Source organism: Elephantulus edwardii, unplaced genomic scaffold (assembly GCF_000299155.1).
Source record: "Elephantulus edwardii isolate Elephantulus edwardi_28Jun2011 unplaced genomic scaffold, EleEdw1.0 scaffold00431, whole genome shotgun sequence".
Classification (NCBI taxonomy): Eukaryota; Metazoa; Chordata; class Mammalia; order Macroscelidea; family Macroscelididae; genus Elephantulus; species Elephantulus edwardii.
Genome location: NW_006400181.1, coordinates 187,674 through 206,065, shown reverse-complemented (window position 1 = coordinate 206,065; position 18,392 = coordinate 187,674). Strand labels below are relative to the sequence as shown.

Here is an 18,392-nt window from a genome sequence, read left to right as displayed (position 1 = left end):
CATATATATGCCTATATACACACACATATATATGTGTGTGTGTATATATATTTGAGAGAGATAAAGATCTGGTGGCCTAGTGGTAGAAAGCTGTGTTGCAATATCAAAGGCATGTGGTTCAAATCTACCAGCTGCTCTGTGGGAGAAGGATAGGCAAACTCGTACCATGTGATTTACTGTCTCTGAACCCACTGTATGGTCAGCTACGGGTCGGTTCTGACATAATGGCATAGAACAGCACCAATAACAACAATAAAAAGAGAGAGAAATATAAAATATCAATCAAATTCACAGTGACTGTAGTGCAAAGAACTGTCCCCTATGTTCTCTGCCTTATATAAACATTTCCAGGAGCAGATGGCCTAATCTTTCTCGCTGGAGCATTCCAATCACTGAACTTTCAATTAGTAGCCAATGCTTAACTAAATTACCAGGAGGAGTCCTTTTTAAAGTTTACATCTACTTTAAACTATATATATATAGATGGGATCTAGTCAACAAGTCTTCAACAAAATTGCTTGGTCTATAGAAGCCAGAGGCCAATCTTTTCTTTGTATGTCGATATGATCCATGTGTGATCATTGAAAATGTATCCAGATGACATTTGCATGCTCTATTAGTCCCCCAAAGCTCTTCAGTTTCAGCTGAGGAACAAAAGCGAGGGACAGCTTGGTCATCTAGTAAAGAAGAGTGAAGAGTTTTCCGGCTCATGACTGCTAAGGTATAACATAGCCATTTTTATTATTTCTCTCCTAAACATATGTGACTGTATAAGACATTATCACACAAAATGATTGACACACTGGATATACAAAATAATTCTTTTCCTAGATATGTGATTAGGTATTTCGGTCATGACAGGAGTCTAGAAAGATGGCTACATGGTGGAGTGGACCTGGGGGAGGGTTTGTAAAATAATGAAAGAATCTTTTCTTCCCCCCCCAGAATCTTTTCTTTTACTTTTCCAAGAGGGTAATGCCTGGTGGGGGGGAGCCTTGGGAGGGGACAAATCTACAACAATGAATGAATGGAAATCCAAAGCCTCTGTAAATTTTCACTGAAATTAATAACAAATTTAAATTAAAAAAAAGAATTAAGTTAGAGTAAGGATGGCAATGGAACCACCTTACCTCTGTAACTTTTTGTGCCATTATTAGAAACTCTACTCATAATATTATTGCTTTTCAATTTTTGACTCATGCACTTTTAACTTGTTAGTTAAATTTGTATCTTCTAGGCTGCAACACTTCCATGATACATCTTCAAGGATATGAACATGTATGGCTAAGCACAATTGATAACAGTGCATCTAAATTCCAAAATCAATCTCCATAATAGTCTATGTGTTTTCTACTGCCAAAGGGGCCCTTTAGAGTAGTGAGAGAAGACCTTCACCCTGAAACCCACAGCATCCCTTTTCAGCAGGAAGTAGCTAAGAGAATACGCCATCCCCTTTTCCTTATGAATCAGGGTGAAGTCTCTCTCAGGGAGGAGTGATAGGGAATGGCAAGGGGGACACTGACAAAGGAGATTAATCAGAACTGGCTTTGACAAGCACTGTGGCAATTGGACAGTTAAAACAGACATGGGGGGGGGGAAGAACGAACTGGGGATGAGGGTGGAGAAAACAGTGCAACAATGAATGAATGAAAACCCCAAATCTCTGTAAATGTTCATTAAAACTAATAAAATATACTAAAAAAATAAAAAGCAAACAACAACAAAAAAAAGAAAAAAAACAAGAAGAAGAAAATAATTATTTTCCTAACATTTTATTATGGAATTACAAAGAAGTTCAAAGGTATAGTAAAGTTTCTAAGTTACTACAATGGTCTAAAGCAAATTTTTCAATATATAGAAGTTCCTATTTACTCAGATATTTCACTTGAGTACTTTTCTAGATAACTGTTTTCTTCAGATTTCGCATGTAAGTACTGCAGTGATTTCCCCCCCCCCGATCATGAATTAGTTTGGTCTGTTCTAGAACTTAAAATAAATGAAAGTATAAGATATTAATTATTTTACTTTGGACTATTTTAAAGTATCAATGATGTGCATAAAAGTAGTTCACTAGTTCTATTGCTGAGGAATATTTTCATTTGTACGCCCCCAAACAATTTTGTCAATTTTCCATTGACGGATACTTGCTTGTTGGACTTAAACCTGCCATGGACGTGCTTCTTTGGGAGTGTTTTACATTTCTTGCTTCAGTAACTGTGAATGGAAATATTGGAACACATCATAAGTGTAGAGTGCTGGTGATACAGTAGCTAAGTGATCATCAAATGTTAACAACAAACAATTTGGCATTTTGAACCCACCAGCCTCCTTATAGGAGAAAGGTATAGCAGTTTGCATCTTTAAATATTGTTGTTGTGTGTGATCGAGTCAGAAGTGACCCCTAGCTGACCCTGGGTGGTCAATAGCTGTAGAGGGGCTTCAGGCCTTTGGTTCATACGTCACTATGAGTCGTGCTTGACTCGAAGGCAATCAACAACAAATCACAGGGAAGCTGATTGCTCATCCTTCTCACATACTGTAGCTGGTGGATTTGAACCATGTGCCTTTGGGATTGCAGTGCAGCTTCTTACCAGTAGGTTACCAGAGATTATAGCCATGTAAACCCCATTTAGGCAATTACCCTCTGTTCTATAAGGTTGCTGAAAACTGAAACCAGCTTTATGGCAGTGGATGTCAGGAGCATAAAGAATCCTGGTGGTATGCACTCTCATGTTTATCATGGCTTTGATCACAATAGCAAGGAGTTGGAAACAACCCAAGTGCCCATCAACAAACGAATGGATAGAGAAGCTGTGGTATATTCACACAGAGGAATGCTACACTGCATTAAAAACAAGGAGCTCATGCAGTATTATTCAAAATGGGTGACCATGGATGACATTATGCTGAGTGAAATATCTCAGTCACAAAAGCACAAATACTGCATAGTGCCACTGTTGTAAAACAGGACTGCCATACGGGTTGGGGGTGGGGGGAGACTGAGAAAGATGGGATAAATAATGTATACTGCGTTGAAACAGATGAGGGAGAAAACTATTTAAAAGGGATGTGTAATTAGATATTATTGTCATGACAGGAGTCCAGAACGAAGGCTGCATAGTGGAGTGGACCTGGGGTGAGGGATTGTAAAATAATGCAAGAATTTTTCTTTTACTTTTCAAAGAGAAGAATGTACTAGGGGAGGGGAGGAGTGGGCAGGGATAAAAGTACAATAATAAATGAATGGAAATCCAAAGTCTCTGTAAATTTTCACTAAAATTAATAATAATAATACAAGCTATTGAAAAAAAATTAAAAAACCTTCTTGCCCCATAATTTCTTCATTGCAGTCTTTACTCCTTGAATGAATCAGTATTTCTCTCTCTCTCTCTCTCTCTCTCTCTCTCTCTCTCTCATCTCTATCTCTATATTTCAGAGGATTTGACATAGAATGAATAATGGTGTAAAATGCAACTACCATTTCATCCTTTGAAAAGTTATGGTAGAGACATAAGCATGTGGATTTATAAGAGGTCATGGGACTAGAGACGTCATAGCCAGTGACAGATAGATCTTGGCTGAAAGCAGAGAGTAGAGAGTAACAAAGGAATGTCTATACGTGTTTCATAGACTATATAAAGACATTTGACAGAGTCCATCACAATAAACTGTGGCTAACATTGAGAAGAATGGGAAACCCAGAACAGTGGATGTGTTTGTGAGAAACCTATACTTGGACCAGGAAACAGTCATCAGAACAGAGCAAGTGAACACCATATGGTTAAAAATCAGGAAAGGGGTGCATCAGAGATGTGTCCTCTCTCTATATCTTTTCAATCTATATGTGGAACAGATCATTTGGGAGGCTGGACTTTATGAGGAGGAATATGGCATTAGGATTGGAGGAAGACTCATCAACAACCTGTGTTACGCAAATGACACAATCTTGCTGGTTTAAACTGGGGAGGATGTGAAGTGCTTGCTGCAGAAGGTCAAGGACTGCAGCCTTCAATATGGATTGAAGCTCAATACCAAAAAAACAAAGATTCTCACAACCAATTGGCAGCATCAACATGGATGGAGAAGTGGTTGAGATTGTTAACAGCTTCAGTTTGCTTAGATACACAGTCAACATTCTTGGTAGCAGCAAACAGAAAATCAAAATACTAATTGAACTGGGAAATTCTGCTGTCAATGACCTCTCCTGAGTGCTAAAGAACAATGATGATGACTAAGGGTGACAGAAGAAAAATCAATACTTCTAAATTGTGATGCTGGAGAAGAGCGTTGAACATACCATGAACTGCCAAGAGATCAAACAGATCTGTCCTGGAGAGGGTGAAACCAAGCTGCTTCTAGGAGGAAAGGATTTTGAAGCTCTGTCTCACATACTTTGGGCACATGGCTGGGAGGGATCAGTCCTTGAAGAAGAGCATCATGCTTGGAAGTGTAGAGGGACAATGCAGAAGACAAAGACCTTGGAGAAGTTGGATTGACACAGTACCTGCAGTAATGGTAGTAGGTATGTTGGAGGCTGTGTGATTGGCTTAGAATAAGGGAGGGTTCAGAGCTGTGAATGGGGTGTGTATGAGTCACAGGTGACTGGACACCACCAACCAACACATGAAAATACAAGGTATTAAAAAAACACACAACCCAAAGACCATAGCCTCTTGGAAAGCAAAGGTGGAGAGAGTTTTGGGTTTACCTTCTGCAGATTGTTTACTCAGGTTCACAAGGATGAGAGTATAGGAGATTATTAAGACCACAGCAGTCTCCAGAGGAATGATCCCACTCTTAGCTATCACAACACCAACAACATTTTGTTGAGAATCTTCCCCCTTTTCTCTGGCTCTCCACCTTTCCCAGCATGATGTGTTTTCTGAGCACTGAAACTGCTGAAAATATGTCAAAATTATTTGAGATGAAGTTTTACTATCCGTGCTTCTAAGATTATCGTTATTGCTGTTGCGTACCATTAAGTTGGAATGGATTCAGCTGACCCTACAGCAGGCTTTCAGGGGCAGTTAGTCATACAGAAGAAATTATCCATATTTCTCTCTTAGAGCTGCTGGATTTGAACTGCATACTTTTGCATTGACAGTGCAATTCCTTATCACTAAGCCATCAAAGCTCTCACGGTACTTTAGAGTAGTCCTTAACAGTAGATTTTCTCAAAGTAACACGTCTTTGATTTCTTGATTGATGCACAGATGGGTTTTACTTATGGATTTAAGTAATATGAAATCTTGGCAACTGCACTCACTTCTTCAGCTATTATAATGTTTTCTATTGGTCTAGTGGTGATGATTTTCATCTCTTGATATTGATATGTAGTAAACAATATTAAGTTTTTATTTCTTGGTAATTGTTTCAAGTCTTCTTTGTACAAGCAACGTTATGTCATCTGAATAATACTATATTAAATTATTATTATATTAAGTAATAATAAATTTGTTAGGTCTTCCTCCACATTTAATGCTATATTCTTCTTCACATAGTCCTGCTATCAAATTATTTGCTCGGCATAGTGTTTGAATAGGTATAGAAAGAGGATATAACAAAGACACAGATCTTTCTTGTTTTTAAGCCATGCAATCAGCACCCTAGGATGACCAGTTTAAAGACTAAATTGTGCCCAATGAAAGCCATGGTCTTTTTAGTTGCTTTCTATGCATCTGATAATTGGATGATGAACAAGGATTATAGAAGCATAATTGATGTCTTTCACATAATTGATGCTGCAAAAGAGTACTGAATATCCTGTGAACTAACAAAACGAGCATGTCTATTTTGGAGCAAGTACAAGTAGGGTCTCTTAGAGATGAGAGTAGTGAAACTTGGTCTCACATATTTTGAACACATTGTCACAAGGGACTAGTCCTTGAATGAAGACATCATACTGGGAAGGTGGAGGGTCAGAGAAGTAGAGGAAGACCCACAACTAGATGGATTTACACAGAGGGAAAGTGTGTGTTGTTCATAAGATGTCTATGAATCATAGTCACCTTGAGGGCATATAATAACAAGAACGATGGCAATGAACAGTCTTTAATGAAAGAAATATATGTGGACAAACATACTCCATGTATTCTTTTGATTTGAAATAAAAAGGAATGTTGTTAGGCTGTATATATTTTTTTCTTATAAGCATATGAAATATAATGCATTTTTAATATATGCCAATCAAAACATAAAATAGATTTTAAAATAAGCTTTATGTTTTTGTTTGGTTACAATGGCTATACCAAATATTATGACATATTTGAGAATTAAATAAAACTTAATGCTAGTACGAAAAAACCCCAACCTCATAAAATAGAAATAGAATTTCACTTTTTAGTATATAAGTGAATAATGATGAGGAGAGAAGAACGTTGTAGTGTAGAATTGAGTGACACTCTTGTTTACTAAGAGCTTATATTTTAAATGATCTAATTATTAAATAGTACAGAGAATGCACTAATAATGATAAATCATATGAACTTCTGCATAAAGAGTTAAAGTGTTATGTTTTGCTCTTAAAACCCTGAAGTATCCTTTTTAAAATGTGTGTGTGTGTGTGTGTGTGTGTGTGTGTGTGTGTGTGTGTGTGTGTGTGTAATCCATCTGGAATATATCAAATCATGCATATTAAATAATTATCACTTCAAACTATTTGCCATTGGCCTGCCAGTAAACTTTCCTAACCCACAGTTTCTTCATTGCGTTTTTTACTTCTGCATTTCTCAGTGTATATATTAGAGGATTTAACATGGGGGCAATGATAGTATAAAATATAGCAATTATTTTATCTTCGGAAAAGTTTGTATCAGGACGCATATATATGAAAACACAGGGACCAAAGAAGATGATGACCACAGCAATATGGGAGCCACAGGTGGAGAGAGCTTTGCGCCTCCCTTCTGCAGAATGCTTTCTCAGGGACACCAGGATGACCGTGTAGGAGATTATCAAAATCACAAAGCTGCCCAAAGCGACGACTCCACTGTTGTATGTCACGACAACCCCAATAACATATGTATCCATGCAGGCTAGTTTCAGCAGAGGATAGACATCACAAAGGTAATGATCAATCACATTGGGTCCACAAAAAGGTAGCTGGATAATCAAAGCCAGTTGTATAATGGAGTGTATGAACGCACTTACCCAGATGCCCAGCAATAGTTTTTTGCATCTGCCTCGGTCCATGATGGTCATATAGTGTAGCGGTTTACAGATGGCCACACACCGATCATAGGCCATTAAGACAAGGGTGAAGATCTCAATACAACCAAAGTAATGCAGGCCAAAAAGTTGCAACATGCATGCCCTGTAGGAAATTGTTTTACTCTTGACTGATAGGTCAATAATCATCTTGGGGGCAGTAAAGGAGGAGTAACAGATGTCTGCAAAAGACAAATTATTAAGAAAGAAATACATCGGGGATTTTAAGAGATTCCCCATACACACTGTCAGGATGATAAGAAGATTTCCCAGAAGAGTAACCGTGTAGAAGAAAGAAAACACCACGAAACAGACTTCTTCAACCACTGGGTTCTGAGAAAATCCCCAAAGGATGAAAACAGTCACATTGTTTATTTTATCCATGGAATTAATCCAGCAGGTCACTTTCCAAAGAGATAAATTATCTGAAAAAAGGTTCAAAAGCATCAAAAGTAGTATTTCTATTTTAGAAGGAAATACGTGTTCACAGCAGGAGGAGATGGGAAATGAATACCTCTATTTGGCGTGCATAGAGAAATTTAAGTTTATATCTTTTCATAATTTTATGTTCACAAAAGGGCACGTTACTTCACTTCAGATGACAAATCAAAGATTGTAGAGATAAAGTATATCCTTTAATCAACTTGTCAAGACTCTGGAAAAACTGGAGTCAAGACTCCGTATGGGTGTGTTTTTGTAGCTCAGGTGCCCTAGTCTATAGAGAGTCATGCAGTCACCCAAAGGCTAGACTTCATAGACTTTTCAAATCCTTATCTCTTCCTCTGGAGAAAAATGTCTCTATCCATGTGATATATAGCCTTGAAAATCCACTGGAGGTTAAGCTACAAGTCAGAACAGATTAAATAGCTGTTAGAGGGAGGTGGAAGAGGGAGAGAGAGCATGCAAATATTTAAGGGTGTTGTGTTGATTGGGTTTTTAAAAAATAATATTTATTTTTTATCATTATTGAACATTTTCTTCCCCCTTTCCCTACTTAGTATTTTCACTACTAGATGTTATTGTTTTGTGCTATCAATTCAGAACAGACCCATGTTGATCCTTAAAAGGTTTCCAGAAACAAAAATTCACGTTGGAGGAGATTGTCCATCTTCTCCTGTGGAGAAGTTGGCTGACCCAAACCAAGCCTTTGGGATTGCAATAAAGCTCCCACCAGTAGGCCACCAGAACTCTCACTATTAGGTAAATACACTAAAGAATTAATAGCTCTGTCAAGTACCAATATATCCATACCCATGTTTATTGCAGCATTATTCACAACAGCAAAAAAAAAATGGAAACAGACCATGTATCCATCAATGAACAAATGTATAAAGAAACAATGGTGTACTACACAGCATGGTAAATTAAAGAAAAATTCATGAAACATTATACAATATAGATTAACCTAGAGAACATTGTGCTGAGTGAAATAAATCTATCACAAAGGGACAAATATACTACCACTGTTATAAAACCTAGAGAAATAAATAGTTGAAGAGAGAATCACTTTAGTATGATTATCAGAGAAAGAAAGAGTAGAGTAGAAAATTAAGTATTAGACAAACATTAGTATGATAATATGGAATGAATGGATGATCATTCTGTGTATTGTAATTTCTGTTATGAACAAAATATGCGTGGATGGTTAAAAGAGAGTAACGCACTTTTTAAATAGTCTCTCAAATTATGATAAAAAAATCAAACTAGAAATAACTATAGGGTCAAATTGACAATAGCAACTTAATAGATTAGAACTCTAGAGAGCAGCATTGGTGGTGTCGATCTACGTCATCCAGCTGAGTATGACTAACTACAACCCTGTGAACAACAGGTCTGAACCCTTTGTCAACCTCATCAGCTCAGATATAGTCAAACTCACTGCTGCTGTCATGTGCCAACCCATCGCCTCTCTTTTTCTAACCTTCCACCTTTCCAAGTACGATGTCCCTTTCCAAGAAGTAGCCCCTCCTAATAACATGCTCAAAGCATATAAGACAAAGCTTAATCGTCCTTTCTTTTAAGAAGCACTCTGAGTTCACTTTCTCTAAGACATATCATTTGAGGTGGTTTTGGGTATTTTTTAGAGGTTTTTTGTTTGTTTGTTTGTTTTTGGCAGTCCATGGGATATTCAATACTCTTCTCCAGCACCACAACTCAAAGGTATTGATTCTTCTTCTGTCATCCCAATTCCTTGTTTAGCTCTCAGATGCACAGATTGACTGAAAAGACCATAGCTTGAATCAGACAATCCTTAGTTTTTAAACTGATTATCATTGCCCCTCAGGAACTTTGGAGAGGCCCTTAAAATCAGCCTTTCCCATTGTTACACTTCTTTTGATCTCTTGACTGTTGGTGCCAAGGGATCTCAGTAGGATGAAATCACTAACAATTTCAATTATTTCTCCATTTATTTTGATGTTGCTTATATGCCCAGTGGTGAGAATCTTTGTCTTCTAAACATTGAGATGTAATAAGCATTGAAGGTTTTAATCTTTGATCTTATATAGCAAGATTTCCATGTCCTCTTCACTTTTAACAAGCAAGACTATGTTGCTTGTATACTCAGGATGGTGATGAGTCTTCTTCCTATCCTGATGCCACGTTCTTCTTCATAGAGTCAAGCTTGTTGAATTACTTTCTCAACATACAAATTGAAAGGATATGGAAAAAGGTTACCACCTTGATATATACTCCTTTCTTGATTTTTAAACCATGCCATAATTCCTAGTTCTGTTTGAGAAATAGCTTGTTGGTCTAGATATGGATTTCATATGAGCAAAATTACATGTTCTAAGATTCTCATTATTCTCAATATTAGCCATAGTTTATTATAATCCATGCAGTCAAATGCCTTTGTATGGGTAATACAACACAGTCTCCTGGAATTCTCTGTTTTCTGCTAAGATCCATCTAACATAAGCAATGATATTTTTGGTGCCACAGTCTCTGCTAACCCAAACCTGAACTTTCTGGAGGGTCTTGGAAACTATAGAGTTCTAACTGTTTTTTTTTTATTATTTTCAGCAATATTTTATTTGTATGTGATACTATTGCTATTATTCAGAAATTCCACATTCTATTGGTTCACCAGTAGAATTTGTTGTTGTTGTTGTTATGTGCCATCGAGTCGCTTGTGACTCATAACGACCCTATGTGCAACAGCCCTAAACCCTGCTCTATCCTGTGCCAATTGCACTACCTCCGACACACCCATCCCGATTACCCCAGTCACTGAATCAATCTACCTCATAGAGGGTCTTCCACCCCTACGTCGTCCCTCCACCCTCCCAAGCATGATGTCCCTCTCCAAGGACCTCTTCCTCCTTACAACATGTCCAAAGTATGTCAGACGAAGTCCCAGAACCCTTGCCTCCAAGGAGCAGCCTGGCAAGTTAAAATTGAAGCAGAAGAAAATTACAAGTTCACAAGAACCAAAATATGACCTTAAGTCTATCCCACCTGAATTTAAAAATCATCTCACAAAAGGTTTGAAGCATTGCACACTGAGTTGTGGGATGACATCAAGTATATCCTCCATGAAGAGAACCTCCATGAAGAGGTCATTGTATAAGTAGAGAAGAAAGAAAAGACTAAAATGCATGTCAGGAGGGACTCTGAAAATTGCAGTAGCTCATTGAGAAAACAAAATAAAAGAAAGAGATGACAAAGTAGAGATGAAAAAAAACATTTTGAAAGGCAGCTTGCTAAGACAAAACAAAATATTATAATGGACTCTTCAAAGAGTTGGATTCAAAGGATTAAAAAGGGAGATCTCAACATTTTATTCAGTAGGGAATTGTTCTTGTTAAGTGCCATCAAGTCATAGATGACTCAGAGCGATCCTATGGACAAAAGACTTGATCACCTGTATAACTGCCATCATTTCTCCAAGTTCATAGAGTTTCTAGAGGCAAGCTGTTTTAGAAATGGACACCACTCCTGCTTCTATGCTTGTTTTAGTCTGGGAGCTCCGCCAAACACTGTCCACCATGGATAAAACCATTATCACATTTGACATATCAGTGTCACAGTGTTTAGCATCACAGCAACCATGAGTTACCTCTGTACAGACCAGGGCTATACCACTTAGAAGAATGTTCGACCAAAAACAATTCAAACCAGGCCTGAGAACTGCAGATGAATATCACCCACCTTTGGCTTGGTAACATCACTTTCTATCCACTAGGTCAACAGAGCTCCCTCTGTGTTGACAGGGAATAGTAAGTTTATTTTAATAAATGAGAACAAGGTCACAAAAAGCAAAGTGATCAAGACTACACAACTCACACAATCAAATCAATGTAAGTGAACTTTATAGACACACACTTCTGAATTGGGGTATTTTGCTCTGTATATTCTCAACAACGACAACAAAAATTAGAGTGAAATAAAATCTCATGCTAGTTATACTCTCACACATCTTGATTCCCAACAACTAGGAACGAATTTATGATAGCCCATTGGGAACACAGTAACATTTGTACATTTGGAGAAGTTTACCTCTTCTTTGATACATAAATTAAATATACAATTTCCTTTCTGAATATGAACTTACCTGTATCTCTCATTCACTAGTGAGCATGAATAGTAGACATTTGTTGACTACAGGATGTTCTATTATGAAACCTGAGTCTTTGTTTATGGGCTTATGCTCTCCTACTTGATATGGAGATCTTGGTGTGGTGTAGTAGGAAGAGGAACAAAAATGTTTCAAACTGATTCTTTGCCAATGATTGTTGTTGTTGTTAAGTGCCGTTGAGTCGCAGGCGACTCATAGCAACCCTATGAAGGAGAGTTCTCGATGCTTGGGTGCCTCTCATCCTCTCTCCAAGTTCATAGGGTTTCCAGAGGCAAGCTATTATGGAAGTGGACGCCACTCCTCCTTCCACGCTTGTTCAATCGGGGAGCTCCACCCCACTCTCAGTCCACATCGGGTAGCCAACCATTAATGCATTTGACACATCAGTGTCACAGTGTTCAGCCTCACAGCAACCACAAGCGACCACAGGACGGCAACTTGTACACCAGGGCTATACAACCTAGAGGAATGTCTGAATGAAAACAATGAAAGACAGGCCCTAGGACCGCAAACTAAAAGTCACCCACCTTTGTCTTGGTCACATCGTTTTCTCTTCCCTGGGCCAGCTGATCTCTCTCTCTCTGTTGATGTTATTGTTGTTAAGTGTCTTTCAACTTATGGAGATGGCCTGCACTGAGTGAATTCAAATGGTGCTACGGCTTTGGGTAAATAATTTAACTTCTTAAAATGTCATTTCGTTATTTATGAATTGAGAGAATTGCGTTTTAGTATCCTATTTGTTTAATCTTATTTCTGTCATCAGTTGAAATCACTCATTTGGCCTGGAATAGCCTCATATTCCAGTAGAAAAGCAGAGAGACAAAAGATAAAGCCATGAAAGAAACTCAATGAGGACAAAGAAATACCCATACAATTTGATAGGAAAGTGAAGTGAAATTTTACATAATTTCATTTTTAAGCTCAGAGTGTTGGAGGATTCCCCAGATTTATTTTGCCTTGGTATTTTTGTCAATCTTTCTCCAAAACAAAAGGGATTTTGATGAGTGGGTAATGAAATTTATCCTTAATCTCACAATTATTTCCTGCATTCTTATATTCTTTTAATTCTTGACTCAATATAATTTGTTCTCTCTTTCTCCACTCTCTCTTTCCTCAAATTAGTCAGAAGCAACTCTAAGTTGACCAACCTTCATTGGCTTTCTAAGGCTGTAAATAATATAGGAAGAAATTGCCCATCTTTCTCCAGCCGATTCTCCTGAATCTCAGCAGACCACACCACCAGAGCTATTGTTATTTGATGCCAGTGGATTCTCTAGACTCCCTGAGGATTAAACCACCAGAGTTATTGTAGTCACCACGGAGTCAACCTTATCTTGCTTTGCCATGTGCCATTGGCTATTAGTGTAGGAGAAAGGATAAACAGTGATATCCCTCAAATTAAATATTTTTGGAAAAGGTTATCATTGAAAGGGAATTTAAATGAGTTTAGGCAGGAAATGGTATTGGATGTAAGTGATGAATTTTCAGTGGTAGGTCACTTAAATTGTTTGAGAGGTTATTAAAGTTATTAAAGGTGTGCTTTCCCTTGTGCAATAGAAAATCAAGATGATAACAAGAGCAAGAATAATATAATTCAGGTTCTTTGGTCAAGATTCTCCCTCTGCTTTTATATGTTGGATCCTCTTTGGTTTTCTGCTTCTGATTAAAAAATAGTAATAATTATTATTACCATTCCCTCTAAGAGGGCTTGAATTAATGCATCTCAAATGATAATTTTTAATAATTGTGAATTATATTACCTGAATCTTAGGCAATATCTTGGATATTTAATAAATACCTGGATTGTGCAACTGTTACTTGTGCTTAAGATTCTAGAAAACTGTTGTTTTCTCCTTTAACCAATATTCATTTCAAGGGACTCCTTCCTACCCTTTCATGTCCAGCATATCTTTTCACTTCCCTTTCAAACGACTAAGATTTTAACTGACTGTTTCTTAACTCATTATCATAACTCATATTCATATGAATATTATTCCCATTGTTGTTGTTATATGCCGTCGAGTCGCTTGCGATTCATAGCGACCCTATGTACAACAGCCCTAAACTCTGCTCTGTCCTGTGCCAATCACACTGTCTCCAATACACCCATCCTGATTACCCCAGTCACTGAATCAATCCACCTCATAGAGGGCCTTCCCCTCCTGCGCTGTCCCTCCACCTCCCAAGCATGATGTCCTTCTCCAAGGACCAGTTTCTCCTCACAACATGTCCAAAGTATGTCAGACAAGCCTCAGAATCCTTGAGTCCAAGGAACCGCCCGGTTGAACCCTTTCCAGGATGAATCTGTTTGTTTACCTATTGTTCCCATATTCATAATTCATAGTCTCACCTAGAAATTATATATTATTTTATTACCAACTGCATATTATCTTGTAATCATTTCTTTTTCCCATTACTTTTGAAACTAATTCTTTACAAAAGAGAACATTTGATGTAGACAATCACTCTCATTTTCTACAACCTTCTATATACAGTTTTTAGTAGGGAAAAAAATTCATCTCACCAGTATTTCCCAGGCTTATATTTTTCTTTGCCTTTCCCCCTCCATGACAAAAGATAGGCAATCCCTTCTGGTACAATTCAGTTTCATAAATTCACTGACGAGTCAGCTGTAAGTCAATTATGACTTGATGGCAGCAAGGTCTTTAGTTTCCTGGCATAATTGAAAAGAGATGACCAAACTAAAAAAAAAAAAACCACAAAAAACAAAACACCACAAACACAAAAAATCCAAAGAAACCAAACACAAAAACTCTAAGAAGTGACTTGTGAATAATTAGTGCCAGAGATTCTCTGACCCCCCAAAAAACTCAAAGGCTGATAGGAGTCTTCATTGATCTCAGATGTGTTTCGCTCTTACTGGGCTCTGCCGTGTCACAGTATCTTTAGGAACAAATGTTCTTTTCTCTAATACTTACAAAGACTTATTTAAAGGGAATGATATAAAATGTTAATGACCCCTGGGAAAGCCTCTCCCCAAAGCTCTTCTCCATAGTCAGAGTGATACTTAGACGATGAACATTGAGATTCTATTCCCAGATGTCTTTCACTTCTTAAAAAAAAAAAACACAAAAACCCCAAACCAAACCAAAATACCAATTAAAAGAAAACCAAAAGCTGCCCTTTGCAATATTTATATCCAAATGAATTCCACTGGACTATTTCAGTTTTTAGGTTAAGCTGTATTCCTTGGTTTATAGTTTCCTTCCAACATTATCAAAACAAGTAGCACAGCATCTTGAAAGCTCTAATTCTGATCTGCTCTAAATCTCATTTTCATATTGAAGAGCCCTTGAGATTACACTGGACTCACCAGGACTCATCTGGGTAATATTCTTATTTTTTAAGAAGAATGGATTAACAGCCTTAATTCCACCTGTCAATCTAGTGTTTGTCAAACACGTATTCACAAGTTTAATTAGGCCAGAGAACGTTTGAGGGCCCACTGATCCATTTAACTTAGTTTACAAAATTGTTAGTTGAAGAGAGCTCTGGTGGCCTAGTGGCAAGAAGCTGCATTGCAACCCAGAGGCTTGTGGTTCGAATCCACCAGATGCTCTGCTGGAGCAGGAGGGACAATCTCCTCCTGTACCAGTCAGATCTGATTTGATGTTACACACACACACACACACACACACACACACTAATAAAAAAAATTGTTAGTTGATTGGTTGCAAAATTCAGACAGCTTATAACCCCACCCGCATTGTAAAACATATAAGAGATGCCTGAAAATTTATTTTGGGAAAAAAGTTATATACTATATTTAAATAACTAGTAATACATTAACACTAAACATATAAATTAGGAAGGATTACATACTAGATGAAAAGAAAAATTAAATGGCTAGACAAAGACTGACAAATCCATGCATAGAATGATGCTGTTATTTATGTACTCAACTCACAGCTTACCTTCCAGTGGGTTTTCAGAGGAAGTGAATTAATTGCACAGTAGGAGGCTGCCTATCTCTATCCCTGGAAGGGCTGATAGGGTCAAACCATGTGCCTTTGGGATTGGAGCACAACTCCTTGCCACTAGGCTACCAGAGAATAGAAGTAAAAAAGACTATGGACGTAATGTTTGGTAAGGTTGTTAGGCGCTGTCAAGTTGAGCATGACTCGTAGTTATTCTATAAACAATAGATCAGAATCCTGCTCTATCTTGTGTCATCCTCATAATCTCTGACATACTTGAGCCCATTGCTGGAGGTCACCAAAAATGAAAAACAAAACAAACACACACTCAATGAGATGGATTTACATGGCCAATAATCATGCAGAAGGTGCTGGGTTGGACAATATTCCATTAAGCTAGCTAGGAAGGTAGGTAAAATATTTTTGCTAAAAAATTTAGACATATTTAATATTAAAACAAAAATATCAAAATTGGAAGCCTTTGTTTCTCAGTATAGCTCCATTTAGCTCTACACAGTTCTAAGCTGTTGTTTCCATCACTAACCTTTTCCTAAATCCTTCTGCTGTGTTCAATTTGCACCATGTTAAATGGTAGATAAGGAGCCATCAAGCAGCTATTTTAGCGTTCTTTAAAATGAAATTTCAGTTATGGGAACATATGTGTCTGAAGGGGTAAGATCATGATTGTAGTTTGGATGAAGTTAAGGCCTTTCAATGAAATTCTCTTAAAACAGCACTTATTCCCCTCCAAGCAGGGATATGGTCATGATGGAAAGGAAAAAAAAATTTAAAAAAATCATTGGAGCAATGTTTATTGACTTTTTCATGAACAAAAATCTCTTAGAACTTTTTGTGATAGTCTCCAGTGATTGTCTTGGGTCTTTGGAGTCAATCTGTGAAGATTATTTCTTGTTATGTGTACCTCAGAATAGAATCTATTCATAGCTGACTTCTCAAAGGCTAGAAATAAATTGCATGGGAAAAGATTTGTCATCTTTTAGTTGATGGGTGTAAACCATATGCCTCTGTGTTGGTAGCACAGCTCCTTAATACAAGGCCACCAGAGCTTTCTAGGTACCAAATTTTAACCCCCCCCCCAAATGGACACCATAAAGCTCTGAAGTTGATCTCTCTGTCTTGAACTGGACTGTCCCAGCAGATCGCATAACAAGCCAGAGTTGTGTTTAGGTCTCATTGTCTCAATCATATTGGTAAATCTAAGTCTTGTTTTGGTTACAATTCTATCTCATAAAATTGGCTTCCTTAGTTTCAGTCTTGATAAAAGACTTTTTTCTTTGTTTCTTGTAATACAATGTCTACTTTATTTTAAAAGTTACAAGCAGGTGGGAGGAAGGATTGAGTATTTAATGAAAGAAATAGAATCTAAGAAAATTTTACTTCTATAAATCTGTGCAGATCATTGTTTAATGTTTATATTTACTTATACCAGGTTACACTTTAATTGATAAAATCCATGTATAATGTTATGTGCAGTCAAGTTGGCTTCAACTCGTGGATCCATGTATAGGTTACAGGATTTCATTTTCAGAGCACTATCATAGGTGATCTCAATGTCTAAACATATATGACACAGATTGTATTTAATGTTAATTTATTCACCTAAAAAGCAATTTGCTGAGAAAATAATTTAAAAACATGGAAGTGGAATATGACGTCAGGATTGGAGAAAGATTCATCAACAGCCTACCTAAAGCAGATGACACAACTTTGCTTGCAGAAAGTGAAGAACTTGTTGAAGAAGTTCAAACACTGTAGTCTTCAATATGGATTCCATTTCAACAGCAGGAAATGGAAAATGTTTACTTCTATTTTAATGACTATGCAAAGGCATTTGACTGTGTGAATCATAACAAATTAGGAATAACATTAAGAAGAATTAGAATTATGGAATAAATATTTGTAATCATGTGGAATCTACTCATAGACCAAGAAGTCATTGTCTAACTAGAAAAACTTATCTTTTCCTGGGTTCTAGGCAACAAGCCCCCCTGTTACATGGTCTATAGTAGTTAGTGGCTAGCCCTGTCTTTGTCTAGAAAAAATTTGGAGAAAATCTGACAATTTCACATATATGCAGACCACTTTTGCACACTCTGCATCTCCAGTTCTGGCTGGGGAGAAAAAGCAAGGTAAATCATTGTCATCCAGTTTGGAATAACAGAAATTTTTCTGGTTCAAGGCTTGTGAAATGTAGAAAGAACAATTTTCATTACTTTTATGTCTAATAGATTAGATATGACATTACCATGCAAATGCATTGACACATTAGACATACAAAAACTTTATTATTTTAAATTTATTATTAAACTTTTTGAAGATATAAAAATTAATACAAATGAGTGACTCATGTAGCTATCAATATATAGAAATTCCTGTTAATTTAGATGTATTACTTAAGCAGTTTTTCTTTGATCATTACCTCTTCAAATTTCACAGTTACTATTCCATTCAATTTCATTCATAGATGAGTTTTGTCTGCTTTAGAACTTAACATAAACAAAATCATGTAGAGTTTAACCTTTTATGTTGGTTTCTTTTGCTCAGCAAATATCTTTGTGAACCATCAATGATGTGAGAAATAGCATTATATAGTCCAACATGTTTTATTGAGAAGGAATAATTAAATTTGCAATCATATCTGTGTTTCA

General features: G+C 37.0%; 1 pseudogene; it reads right to left on the bottom strand.

Moving 5' to 3' along the window:
- Window positions 1-6,633: 6,633 nt before the first annotated feature.
- On the bottom strand, window positions 6,634-7,590 carry LOC102865803 (annotated as a pseudogene).
- Window positions 7,591-18,392: the final 10,802 nt, after the last annotated feature.